Source organism: Protopterus annectens, chromosome 4.part0 (genome assembly GCF_019279795.1).
Source record: "Protopterus annectens isolate FY-2018-M chromosome 4.part0, PAN1.0, whole genome shotgun sequence".
NCBI classification, from domain to species: domain Eukaryota; kingdom Metazoa; phylum Chordata; order Ceratodontiformes; family Protopteridae; genus Protopterus; species Protopterus annectens.
This window is the reverse complement of record NC_056733.1, coordinates 35,703,411-35,718,484: the sequence shown is the minus strand read 5'-3', so window position 1 is coordinate 35,718,484 and position 15,074 is coordinate 35,703,411.

Genomic DNA, 15,074 nt, shown 5'->3' with positions numbered 1-15,074 from the left:
ACAGATGCATATGCATACATGTATGTGTGTAGATATATATACATAGAGAGAGAGAGAGAGAGAGAGAGGGAGAGAGTAATATAGCGGCTGGTCTCAGCAACTGGTGTAATAAGGGACAGTAGCAGGTAGGGTTATTTAAGTCCAGTGCCCTGAGAGTAAGCATATTAATGACCTTTGGTGTCTGAAAAAAGGTTCCATGGAGAACACCATGATTTTTTTTCTTTTTTGTTTTGGTTCTGAGCTACAGCTCTGAAAACCAGCCTGGAATCACATCTATTACTCTAACCTCCATCCTCCAGAGCTACCCTTCAGTTCTGGGGCTGTTGGCAAGAAGACAAGGGGAGATGAAGAGTGAGTTGTACTTAGTACTATACTCTGATTTAGGGACCAGCAGCTGGGTGAAAGGGGAATAGGAAAGCAGCATTATGGGAGTGGAGCAGAGCAGCATCTGCAGTATCATCCATGCTGCTTGCCTGGCGTTTCTGTTTCATTTTGAGTGAGGTATTGCCTATGTTGTATGTTGGAGGAAGGCTTGTTTACCAAATGTGAAAATATTACACTTTCTAACATTTATGTTGATCCAATTTTAGTACACCAGCTGTTTATGGGGGCAGGTTCTTGCTGAAGGGCTTGGGCATCAGAGGGAGAATTGACAATGACTCACAGTTTACAGTCATCTGCAAACTTGGTTAGCCAAATGATTTGGTTCGTGGTCTGTAGATCAGACAAGTAAATGCCAAAAAAAAGAGAGGTCTATTTATTAAAAAGAGAAAAGCTAGGGGCATTCAGAATTGCCAGGTAACTGAAACACCTGATGTCCTTAAAGGGTAATTTGCATATATCCCATGATGCCTCTAATACAAGGCATTTAAGGAATCACACAGTGGAAAGTCTAGCCTTGCTAGATTTTTCTTTTAGTTTTTACTTCCTTTGATACCAAAGTGCGGAAATGAAAGCTGTATAAAGTACAAACAGGTTTCAGGTACCTACACAGTACTGGAATCATATTGCAGGGAGAAAAGCAAGCTAAAAGTTGAGTTAAATTGTAGGAGAAGGTGGAGTTTTCCTTTAAATCTAAGAACTTTTGGGTGTATCCAACACTGGAGGAATAAGTGTTCCAGTTTATTCACAGGGTAGTTAAAGTCTCCCAAAATAATGGAGTTCTCATTTGTAAGGGGTTCATCAAGTACATTTAGGAGCCTTGTGTGATTTTCAGAGGACATAGAGATTGTCCTGTAGCAGGCTATAAACTGATAGCTGGTCCTGTATTGTATGATTTGGAGCTCAGTGAATTCCATTTGTGGTCTCTGGAAATCAGTCTAGAGGAGATATAGTCCATAACAAATATGGAACTGCCACAACACTTGACATCAGGTCTGAAGTCATGGTATGCAAACAACCTAGGTATGGAGGAAGTGCTTTCTGAACATATAAACCAAGTTTCAATAATTCTACAGAAGTGCACATGCTTCAAATACAGGAGAGCCACATGGTTCTGTAGTCTGTTGTTAAACTTTCAGGCATTGAGCAAAGTCACCTTAACATGACCCTGTTTTGGATTTAATATGTTAGTTATGTTGGGATGTCCATTACCTGGACTCTGCCTAAATAAGGCACTACAGGGCAGGAAAAGGCTTTAGCCAGTTTGGAGAAACCTTGGAATGAGAGATGCAGACCATCCTTTGCGAAGCAAGTGGGACTATTAAACATCTCATCAAATGCTGACACGTGCTGGGTCTCCCTTGGAATGACACCAACTATTTAGACACTTGTTGAAGCCAATTACATAGATAGATAGATAGATAGATAGATAGATAGATAGATAGATAGATAGATAGACAGACAGACAGACAGACAGATAGATAGATAGACAGACAGATAGATAGATAGATAGATATTTTGCTAGAAAAAAAGGTCAAATTATGAAGATTTTGCACTTGTGGCTCAGAGGTAAAAACAGTTTAAGCTAACAGTGTTTACTAACTTTGTCATAGTTCTGGTATTCAGTTCTATTCATACCCATGAAGGCCTTTAGTGGTTTGTCACTTGGTCGGGCTGAGAGGCTTCTAGATAACTCACTACAAATTCATGCCTCCTGATGGGCATGCCATGTTGAGGATAAGAGATACACTTCAAAGTCTTTCTGGTGAGGTAGCGAAGAAGTGCTACTTATGTATGTATGCGAGAGAGAGAGAGTGTGTGTGTGTGTGTGTGTGTGTGTGTGTGTGTGTGTGTGTGTGTGTGTGTGTGTGTGTGTGTGTGTGTGTGTGTGTGGGTAAATGATGCAAGAAAAAAACAGAAACATGTCCAGCACCCTTCAATAAATATTTACTTTTCAATATTATTTTATTTTCAGTGAAGATAGCAATTTCAGCTACACAAGCCCTCTTCAGCGGATTTTGTGTGAACAATTTTTGACTGGGCAAAGACTCATTCTTTGTGCATGATTCAAAATGTATGTGGTATCTTTAAGCTGTGCCTTAATTAAAGGTAACAGAGGTCTTATACACGTTTCTAAATAATAACATATAGGTTATATAAATGAACCTATACCAGAAACAATAGGTCTTCCTAGGAGATTAGTTATATTCTTAGGAATTCTGGAGAGCAAATAAAAATGTTGAGGGTTGGGAAGTGTTACTACTGGTTGTTCTTTAGGTCCAGTTGTAATTACTGTTTGTGCAAACCAGTATTCCAAAAATGTGTCTATTTCACTTTTAAACTTAAACATGGGGTCATACGTTAGCTTATAGTGATTTGTCTCAAACTACAACCCCAGCATATTTGACTGCATTCGTAACACACACACTGGCGATTTTTTCAGTGCTTGCAGTGATATTCTTTCATGCGTGGTTATATTCCTAGCAAAGGATCTGAAAATAGTATCAACATTTTCATGCATCACACTCATAACACTTTCTTTAATCAGCTTTACCTTACCATTATATGTAGGCTGAAAAATCTTTTTTTTTAACATAAATGGGACTACATCAAAACTTTCTGCCTCACTAGAAGCATTACCTTTATTCATATGTTAGCATTTTAAGTTCAGCAGTCTACTAAAGTTTTTTTTTTTTATTCAAGCTGAGTTTGACTTTCAGAAACATAAAATGAGTAGAACAGAATTAAGACCTTTATTCAAACATCATTTATTAGTATCAGAAAGCTGTTGAGGAAACATTTACAACAAGGCCATTTAAATCTGAACAATGGCCTTTTACATCATAGAAGCAATATTTCTGTCAAACTCAATGCTTACACCCACTTCTTCTTTGTTTCTTAATACCAAAAAGGTGGACGCCTTTGTATTAAGTGGGGATTCTCCCCCTGAGTCTCCACTGGACTCTGTCTCTGTTAAAGATGAAGAACTAGCTGAAGAGGCATAATTCTTCCATGGGATGGACTTATTTGACTGGCCACTCCTTTCATGTTTGTTAGTGTTGTTGACATTAAAAGTCAAAATGCACATTTTGACTTGGCTTCCAAACAACAATATTGCCAGACTTGCAATCATTCAAATTGTGGTTTTATTTTTGCATTTTTTTAAACTTTCTGTTCATCATCATTCTTTGCTAAAGCTGTTTTAACATTACTACCTGTTCAGAATAATTTGTGTATGTTTTATATTTATCTAATTTTACATTTGTCAGACACTACTATATTTAAAGAATTAATCTGCCTTTCATAAAATTGAATAAGCACCTTAACAACATACTTGAGATTGTATGTTGAATAATATTCCATTGTTTCCTAATTCCCCATATTCACAGCCAGTACCAGGTTTAATATGAACTTGAAGGCCTCTCTCTACAGATTAGTTTGGCATCCAAATAAATTGATAACTACTGTTTAGTCCACTGAAATGATTTAATCTTCTGGGAAGCTTTTGTTAGAGATCTAAACAGGCCACCATAATTTCATGTCCCTGTGTTGCCACAATTGCCCTCTATGTTTCTTCAATTTAACAATTTAGTTCAATATGAATCCTTCCATTGGAAAACATCAACAAATCAATCAAATCACTTGTATGTCTTGCAGTAACATCACTCGCTTATTTTTCCATGCCATTTTGTGATTGTTTCCAAAAACAGTGCTAGTAATCAGGCTAGGATAAATATCCTGCCTGAAATGAGGTACCAGTGTTACAAATATATGGTAACACCCAAACAAATGCTGCAGTGCACATTAAAACTGCCTGGACAACTTTAATAAAACAAGAAACAATGATCAGCAGATAAAAGAGAGCCTTTTATTGTCCAGAAAACAAATGCAAACCGGTTTCACTCAAATAAGAGCTTCTTTGTGTGATTAGAAGTGCAAATTATTACAAACGTAAATTAAGAGGCTTATACCAAATTCAAAAAGTCACATGGCCCTATTATAACAATCAGACTCATGGCATCCAGTATCTATATAATGTCATTCATTTGAATCAGTTCTAAAAATTATTTGTATCCATTGTTTCTAATTCCTGTTCAGAAAACATTTAGCATTATATAACATTCATATGACCAAAAGACAAAACATTTATATTTGTTTATTAGGCTGCATTTTAGAACAAATATCATAAGTCCTATGACTTCAGCCCACCAATCAGATACTTGTCACCAGTGTCAGTGCAATGCCATCCACTTTACATTTATTCATTTAAACCACGTCTAAAATGAAGTCCTGTATTCATTATCCAATGATTCTCCTTAATGTTCAGAAGCTCTTGACATTGAATAATATAACAATAACAAATGACTGGTTGTGGTATATTGAAGATTTACCCATGGTTGGTGTGGTTAAATCATGAGGGTTAAGCCTGAGTGACTAAACAAAGGCAACTGTGGGTAAATCTTCACTATATCTCTCCCAGGAGTTGGTTATTGCTACTATACAATGACATTATTGAAGAAAAAAATTACTTACATTTCTTAAATAATGTCTTTGTATAACAGCTCTGTGGTGTTCTTCCACTTCATTTCCATATACTGGGGCTTTCATGATGTACTACTGCGCATGTGTATGCGACTTACGTTCCCCATGCTTACACAGTACATCAGTGCTTTGGAAAGGAAGCAATGGAGAAAGGAAAATCTCCATTACTTTTTTTTAAATAACATTTGAAATCCAGACAATTCAGAGGTATGAGAGAGACAGGGCAGGAATACAAGGAAAAGCAGGTACGTTTCTTTAGTTTTGCATAACGTACCTGATTTTCCTTGTATTTTTGCTGTCCTGTCTATCTCATACCCCAGAACTGTCTGGATTTCAAACTTTATTTTTTTATACAAAGCTCAAGAAAACTGGAAAACCATAGCATGCATTAACAGAAGAAAGTCTGGGCGACCAGACTTTTTTCTATTGGTATATACGCGATTTACAACTGGCATGCTGGTTACACTGACCAATCAATGTGCAGGATTTTAAATGTTGACCTGTCATTGTATAATACTTTTTAAGCCCTGATCTCTTTTATCTATACCTATGAATGCAAATAAGACTCCCAGATGTTCTTTAGAATGTTTAAAAAGAACACTTCTTTCTCTCTTGCATTTCAAATCTCTGAGATAAATGCTTATTCTATCTATCAACTGGCTGGTTGCCTGACCAATATAAAAGTAGCCACAGATACATTCGACAAGATAAATTACCCATTTAGATGAACAAGTAATTCTTTGCTGAATATTAAATGACTTTTTGGCATTCTTGGTAGAAAAGTAGTCAGTACATTCAAAAATATGTTTACATTGTGCACACTGTCCACCTGTACAACAATCTGCTGATAATGACCCATTAATATCTTTCTTCTAATCAGTATGCTTAAAAGATGACAAACTTGGCCCTAGTTTTTACCTTTCTTATAACTAAATAAATATCTCTCTGGGAGTATTGGAGCTAATGTAGCACCCATCAATAATATGAGCCAATGTTTTGGATGATATCTTGAATTTTAAAAGTATTTGTAACATATTCTATGCAAAGAATAAGAGCATCTGTAAGAGGTAACTCCGCCTCATAATACAAAAAGTGCCTTCCTTTCTCTTTGCCCTGCCACATTTTTAACATTAACTCCCTCATCTCTGAAATATCCTGTAGCTATAAATCTTTGACAGATTTACCTGCAGAGAATATCACAGAAATGAGGGAGTTAATGTTAGAGCCAGATGATATCACAGAGGTGAGGCAGTTAATGTTTAAAATGTGGTGTGAAATGGAAAAAAAGGAACTTTTTCATTATAAGGTGAAGTTATTTTACCTAAAATAAATCTCTGTATTGTCAACACACTTTGTGATTTCATTCCAACACATCATTTTGTGCATTAAGAAAGCTGAACAGCCTAGAGATGCTCTGAAATGGAAGAAGGTTAAATGTGATTTTTTTGTTCTTTTGTTGCAATGCAGTCACCATTCTGCAGGGAGGCATATACACTGGGAAAAAGAAATGCATTTTGGGCATAGTTGTCCTGTGAAGTTATATTTATTTACTTAGTTTAGTACTTCTCTGCACTTTGCTGATGGTGGATTTAGAGGCCATTTAGTTTCTTTTTCTGAGGAGATTTCACAAACACACATACATACATACACATATAAGAAGATGAATAGACATGTCTGATATGCCTGTCAATACGCAGAAAAAGACATCCATTGAATAGCAACTGATTGAGCACAACTTGTCGATTGTCAGCTGATCGAAAAAATAGAAACAAAAAATATTACTTTTTGCAGGCGCAGGCAAGCCCCCTTACATACCACATGTGGGTGGTTGTGCCCACCCACCCTCTACCAATTATATATATATATATATATATATATATATATATATATATATATATATATATATATATATATATATATATATCAACTCAGAGAACACATCACAGTAGAGAAAGGGCAAATTCCCTGATCCCCAATGTACCACAATTGCACACAGAACAACTGCTGTCATTTTAGTCAGCTGAATTTCATTCAGATGTGCAGGCAGCTTTTCGGATTCGACAAGTTGTCTTTAGATGGATGGATGGATGGATGGATGTGTATGTATATATATATATATATATATATATATATATATATATATATATATATATATAGGTTTACTAATGAAATTTCAAATCAGCTTCTATCGACTATTTAAAATGTTGAACTGAAACGCTGAATTTGAAATTCTAAAAAGTAAACAAAAGCGAAAATTAATACATCGACCATCATGGTTCGATGTATTCGACATAGCAGGAGGTGACGTCACTCACCTCCTGCTATGCACATTAATGTACTATTGAACTCTACAGTCAATAGTACATTAATTCTACTATCTTGCAGGGAGGGCTATGCCACCTGTCCCGTCCCCCCCACACACACACACACACACACTGCACCTTAAATATACCAACTCCAAGATAGCACTACAGTGAGGAGATGGGCTAATTCCCTGTTCCTCACTGAAGCGCAACCTCCCTGCACAATATCAAATCTCAATTATCGACCTACACTACCCATTCACTGCAGTGTAGTTGATCAATTTTGGGTCGACATTCTGCTGACTAGAAGAATACAAGTCAACCACATGCTGGTTGATCGATGCAGTCAATCTCGAATCCCATAAGACTGACACCCAAAATCCTGAAAACTCAAAAGACTGAATCTCAAAAGACTGAAAACACACAGAATACAAACACTGACTATATTCCAGTACAAGGACACAGAGAAATAAAGACAAGACAAAGCATATTACTTTCACCAAGTATGAGCAGAGGGGCAAGCCCCCTACACCCCCCCACCCCCTGCTTCTTAAATATATCAACTACGAGATTGCACTTCCCTACACTAACATGAGTTATGTTTTAGTATAGCCAGTTAGAAGGGAACATTACTAAGGTTACAACAGGCAGTCATGAAACATGTAATGGTATGTTTGCCACTTTGTTCTGTGGACTGTGATCTCAGAGTTGATATATTTAAGTAGCAGAGGGTGTGGGGGGCATGGAGGGTGCAGGGGGGCTTCCCCCCTGCTCATACTTGATGGAAAGTAATATGCTTTGTCTTGTCTTTATTTCTCTGTGCCCTTGTACTGGAATATAGTCAGTGTTTGCATCCTGTGTGTTTTCAGTCTTTTGAGAATCAGTCTTTTGGGTTTTCAGTCTTTTGGGCTTTCAAGATTTTGGGTGTCAGTCTTATGGGATTTGAGATTGTGGGTTTTCAGTCTTCTGAAGTGAATCCATATATATCGATGGTCACAGGTATGAATGTACACAACGCCGAACCATTTCCATGAAACCTGTACTGCCGAAATGTCAGAAAGCCGATAAAACATCAAAAGTCGAAAATTCCGATCACACCACACCTACAAACAAGTGCTAACATGGGTCAAAAAGGGGGCGAGATTTTGCGGTTTGGAATATCAGTATTCGTGGTTTTGTGAAGGCGCAGTTCAGAGTTCACAGACGTGGATTCACCATTGTGGCCATCGACATTATGGAGGTAAACCATATACATATATATATCTATCTATATATATATATATATATATATATATATATATATATATATATATAAAAAATAAAACTTTAGAGGTATAACCATTTTAAGGCACATCTTAGGTTACTATGATCACTAAGTCCTGGGTATGATGTGTGATTCTGCATTCACCTGCCCCAGTTGCTATGTTGGCAGAACCACCAGAAAACTTTCAAGCCGCATTAACGAATATAATAGGGCAATTCACAAAGGAGATATTAATAATGCCTTAGGAAGACATAGCTTACATTTTCAGAGTTTCACAGGAGTGAAATTCTTTGTCTTGGAAGAAATCAACAATTTCTTAGGTAAAAGGGTAGGCTTGTTAGACTTTCGTGAATTAAAGTGGCAAATTGAACTGAGTGCAGAATCATAACTGGGACTTAATGATCATAGCAACCTAAAATGTGCCTTAAAATGGTTATACCACTAATGTTTTATTTTAATTCATATATATATATATATATATATATATATATATATATATATATATATTAACTTATTTATTTACAAATAAACAAAAGTGCAATGCATGAAACACAAAACAACCAATATAAACGGGAGTCAGATTACATCACATTAGGGCAGGCCTGGCCTTAACAAAAATTGAATCATATTGATGGAGCCCCTCATCTGGTCCACCTTTGACCACCCCAACTCTTCCTCTGCTTGCTAGCTTCTTGAACTTAAAACTATTTCATAAATGTATGCTATTACTGTATATTAAAGTAAAACAATATATTTATGTATTAGCTTATATTTTGTAGTAAGGCAAGTTAAAACATAAATAAACTACTGGACTTTTGGATGCCCCTCCCAGCCAACATATTCTATAGTTCCTTTCTCAGGCTGGATTGAATGATCGCTGAGGTCTTATAACAACATGATGTATCACGAGATAGGTGCACCCTGGCTTTTCAGTAAACATTCCCAGACTCTGCAATATGACCTGGTTCTCCTGAACCTGGTTAGGAGACATCTGCACACTTTCCCCCTTGTTGATCCCCTCCCCACATTTTTTTATTATGTTTTATTTTTTCTGTTGCTCTTCTTTTCTGCCTTCCCTTCACTTAATGCATGACTTACTCTTCTTCACATCTCATGTCCAACAATTATATATACTGAATATTGTTTATTATTTTCTCCACAGAGACAGTATACTATATAGTGTTAGAACAGTGCACAGGTGCTCTTGCCTATTTTACTACTTATTTTACTGACCAAATTCTTACATCCCATCTACTTTTGATTGTGTTTTTATGCTACATACTATCCTGACTTACACTTCTCTGAACACTTCACTTAAATCACCACTATTGCATTGATATTGATTAAGGTTTATTGTTTCTTTCATTGTTTTTCTACTCTGTTGCTGTTTTAACACTGTCACCAAGTGAACCATTTTTCTCTATCCACCTTTTTATCCTACCACTCAGCACATGCACCTCCTGTTTCACTTCTCTGGGATTACTTTGCTCCTGTCTGTGACTGTGAAAAACATTTCTCTGCCATACTGCTGAACTGAAAACATCCTGTTAAAAATCGTAGTGATCAGATGTTACATCACATCACAGTGTCTGAATTTTTCTTTGTGCTAACTACTGTTTGATTTCATGCAGTCTAAGACTGACTATTCTATATCTGCTTCTTGTAACTCTCTTTATTAAAATAATTTATAGACCCCATATCAGCAAGAAAATCTAAATGAACGGTACCTCTCTAACAGTATTCAAAATATGCCTGGTCTTATCTTCTGACACAGTAACTGGACTGGTTAACAAAAAAATTATAGTTAATCAAATCAGTTTTGGGTTTAAACCCTGATGACCCCTCAGCAGCAGCAGCAATTGACTATCACAGGAGTGCAAGCAGCTAACTTTCACTGTGAGTCATACAAGAGGCATAAAGCTGCAGTTACTAATATGAAACCTAATAATAATGGACTTGTAAGTACTGTGGAAGTAGAACTACAGTAGGAAAATGCCTTGTACTTTGTTAATGTCACTTAAGCAAATCTCAAGGTCATGTAAGGCATAATGACCTTGTTGTAGCTTAGTGCAGGGCACCCTAAGGGAGTGGGGCCTTATTGGACAAAATTGGTGCAACTGATCTAAGGCCAGTCATGCATAAAGGACTAAAAAGTCAAGCATTGCTTTCAGAGCTGTAAACATCAATTTTAAAATATTCAAGGCAAGTAAAAGTGGCAGAATAAAGTATGCAGTTATTGTGATGCATTTGAAACATTTGTATGCAATCATGAATCTTTGGTTGTAATAAAGCTGTAATTATTCAACTGTGTCATCTGAAGTATCTTTACATCTTTGGGTCTGTTTATGTTAAGATTACAGCCAATATATGCTGACACAAAATGTTAAAAATGAGGGTACTTAACACTAATCACTTTGAGAACAGTTATGTCCATAAATGTATTCAGACTTTCGGTGAACTCTCCAGACAGAGTTAAATATGTCTTCTTAAACTATATTAATAGAAGAGATATTGTTTTATAGACAGATAAATAGATAGAAAGATAGAGAGCTAGATGGATAGGCCTACATTATTTTAGAACTGAGCAGGCTGAATCCAAAAACATAATATTTTAATCAGTTAATGACATAATTAAAAAAATGACCAGTCAGTAAGCATTTAAAAACAATGCTTTCAGTGGGATAGAAGCATTCATGTCAAATGAGATGAATGTATCAAAATTTGAGATGGGTTCAATTTTCTGGTGTAAAATGTGCATAGTGTGAACCAAAGAATGCCTTATATTCTTTGAAAAGTGAATAAAAATGCAAAATGGTGAAAATATAGCAATCCTCGTTTGGGCGTGTAGAAAATATGATGACACACTATTAGGCCTTTTATAATTGCTACAGTCCCTGGTATGTTCCTGTGTATGAACTCTTCAGACTGTTTCACAAAGTAAACACAAGATAACAAGCATATGTAATAGCATAAATTGCCATTTTAGTACTTCACGCATATAATTTCTGCATTCTGAAATTCTTGCATTTAATAAATCATTATTTCAAACACTTGACTCTGGTAGACAATGTTAAAGCATTTCAGGAACAAGTGAAGTTTAAACAGGATCTGATTTACTGACAGGATGCAGCAGCAGATGGTAAAGGAAATGAGAGACTATAAGCAGACACTTATTACATGTAAAAAAATAAGCTAAATCTGTATAGTAGTGTATTTTAGTCTTCTTTAATTTGTTGACGGCAGTGACCAAAAAACAAAACTGATCAGTGATGAGCAGCAAGCAGGATCCAATAAAAACAAATGCAGGAAGCAAAGCGTTTATTTCACAATGTCATCAATATCAGAGGATTCAGTCTCATCATCTTTACGTTCTGCACATAAATGGTGGCTGTAGATTTTTTATTCTAAATCTGCACCTTCTAAAGCACCACCATAACACTGCAGTCTGGAAGGGATTGCATCATAATGGAGGTATGACTACGCAAATATGCAATTAATGTGCTTAAATTTACAGTGCTGTAATAAATATGTAACTACTTTGTAATGAAGGTATGATTGGGATAATTCAGTTCAAAATGTATTGTCAGTTGGTTGGTAAATTATATTGTATTTATATTTCTTAACCCAATGTGTATGAAACTTGGAATATTTCATTTTCTCCTAAGTTTGGTGACTGACTTTATTTCTGAGTGTTCCACTTACAAATGTACTCTTGTATGTTCCTGTTTGTATTTGTAATTCTGTTAGTATATAATGGAACTCAGTCTGGGTCATGGCAAAAAATGGACAGTAGTCACATTCACTTACCATGGAAATCAACTAAACAAAGAAACAAACAAATAAGTGAGATATAAGATTGAACTTTAACAGTGTTACTGGCAGATATCCAGCTTTTGTTTGATTGTATATGCTACAGACTTGAAAGGGTAACAAGGCTGTTCTTGAGGAAGAAAAAGATATCATTTGCAATGCTGTTTTTGTACAGGGAGTAGAGTAAGCCATCCCAAATGTATAAGATACCAGTGCTGAAGTACCTTCTACCTGCTACGGTGAATCATCTAGGAAATGCAAAACAGCAAACTGGTCTTTTTGAACTGGTAAGGATATTGCTGTGTGCAAAGGCAAGAATGTAAATCTTTCCCTTTGTGACATCAGCTAAATAATGGCTTAAAAGTCTATACACCCAGAAAATCTGAATGATGTAATTGATTTCAAACCACTATTATAAAAGCACAACAACTTACACTCGCACTGTTACATTACTTGTTCTGTGCATGCCAGAAATTTTCCACAAGTGTTAATAAGCTAAAGTAATAGTTCATCTTGTTTCTACAAAATCCATCTGACACATATATCTTATAAAGGTAAATTACAATGAGTCATTTTGCTTATGGCATTATATGTATCACAGATATAGAAAGGTAATTTTCCATTAGTCATTTTGCTTATGGTATTTTTACACAGGGTCTTGGTTTCTGTTTCTTTTCACATTATGCTTCTTCTGTTTTTTTTTTTTTTTTTTTTTTTTTTTTTTGTCTCCACTGCCCATGTACCCTGCTTTGTTTCTTCCTTAACCATTAAGGGCCACTCTACAAGTCAGTGGAGCAGTTAATACAAGAGACCTCATTGATCCCTCACTTTGCTGGCCATTGTTTGTTTTACTGCAGTCCTACTCTTCCTTCATTTTCAGTGACAAGTGTCTGCTTACTCTAGCTTATTCATCTTTATTCCTTTATGCTTTTTTAAATAAACTATTATATTATTACTTACACTTTCTTTTGTAGGCCTAGGATTTAATTGATCAAATGAAAAAAATTACTGGAAACAGCCACTTAAGTTAAACAGCTGAAATAAAAAAATAAAAAGAATGCAAGTCTTGTTTGCATTTCTTCTTAAATCATACTGGAATCAGGCATAAATGAATATTTCCTTTACTGTCAACTTACAGTTTTCATTCCTCAAATCTTTTGTGCTGTGGTGTCTATTTCAGAAATAAAGCAATCAATATATCTTGCAATCTGATTAAATATATAAAATATTTTATGCAGTTAATGTTCTCTAGTAAAGATTCAACTCTGGAGGTGAAAAACAGGGGTGCTAACGATTAGATTCCAGTGCATGATGTGCATTTTATTCTGGTAGAATAACAAAAAACTGTGTGTGTGTGTGTGTGTGTGTGTGTGTGTGTGTGTGTGTGTGTGTGTGTGTGTGTGTGTGTGTACAAACTATGCTGATTCAGATTACAGACTTGACATTTTTTTTTTTTTATCTGTGCACCAGCACAAAGTACACTGTCATTTTCAGTACTAAGTGTAGTAGTACTTCTCCTGACTAGGATCCACAATCTTAGATTTTATCCACATTTCAACAAGGTAAGGAAGCAATTTAGAAAGGAAAGTAAATTATATAAATAATCCTTTACAGAACCATTCCAAGCCCATTAGAAGTCTTTCATTTTCTAACTCAGTGGCCACTTCAAGACAAGATATGTTCATATCATACCAAATCACTTTGCTCATAACAAAAGCCATTCCAGATACTATTCCAAAAACTTCTATTTCACTAAAATAAACTAAGATAGTCATTTTCACATTTAGGTGTTAAATATGTTATGCATGAATCAAGAAAGTTTTGCTAATGCTGATCTTTGCATACAGTTAGACCAAAATGGTATTATTTCATTACCTCAAGAACAGCACATTGTAAAAAAGGAAAAGCTCTGGGTTTGTCACAGCTACATGGTCAAAATGACAGAATTCTAAATTATTGCTCTTTTGGTTGTGAAATGTCTTCCAGATGGACCTCTGCTAAATAAAACTTAACTGGCAAAATACTGGCAGAAAGCAATGGTTTTTTTTTTTTGTTTTTTTTTTTTTGAGGGGGGGGGGTGGTGCAAACGAATGATCTTATGCTTCGGTGTAGCAGAAACAAATACTTGAACGAACGGTGCATGTTCTCTTTTTTATTGCATAAGTAAAGAGGACACTGTCCAGATGACAGCTGACCAGGCCTGGTGCTTCTGGTAGAACACTACTGTCTAAATGCTTCTCAGCACCTAACTACTCATTACTGTTCTAACTAATTTTGCCTCGCACCTTTTTGGGTTCCCTAAGTCTGTATTTGGTCCTGGGGCTTAATTTAACCCTGCTCAGATTTTATTATGCTCTGTTGGGATTGCAGGATGCAAAAAAAAAAAAAACAGAGGTCTTCAGCGTTGTTCACTCCAAATGCTGATTTTCTGTGAATTCACTTAGGTGCACTTGGATTACAAATAGAGTGTGCTGATATTTGCGGGAGTGCGTACATTTTTAGAATGCACAACTGATGCATAAAATGTAAAGTAAACTGAACTTGGGTGTAGAATCTAGGAAAGCATCCGATGTAATGCATCTCAGCTGCCACCGATGGTCAGGGACGTCCCAGATTTTGGCTCAATTTTTGTTCTGACTCCTTGTAAAATACCCGATTGTGTGACAGAACGGGGGATGCTAAACATTGTAGTTAAAGAATGGATATTCTTTGGAAACTGCGTGTCAATACAAATTCCGTTTTGTAACTGTTTTAACTAGACAGTACCAACATTT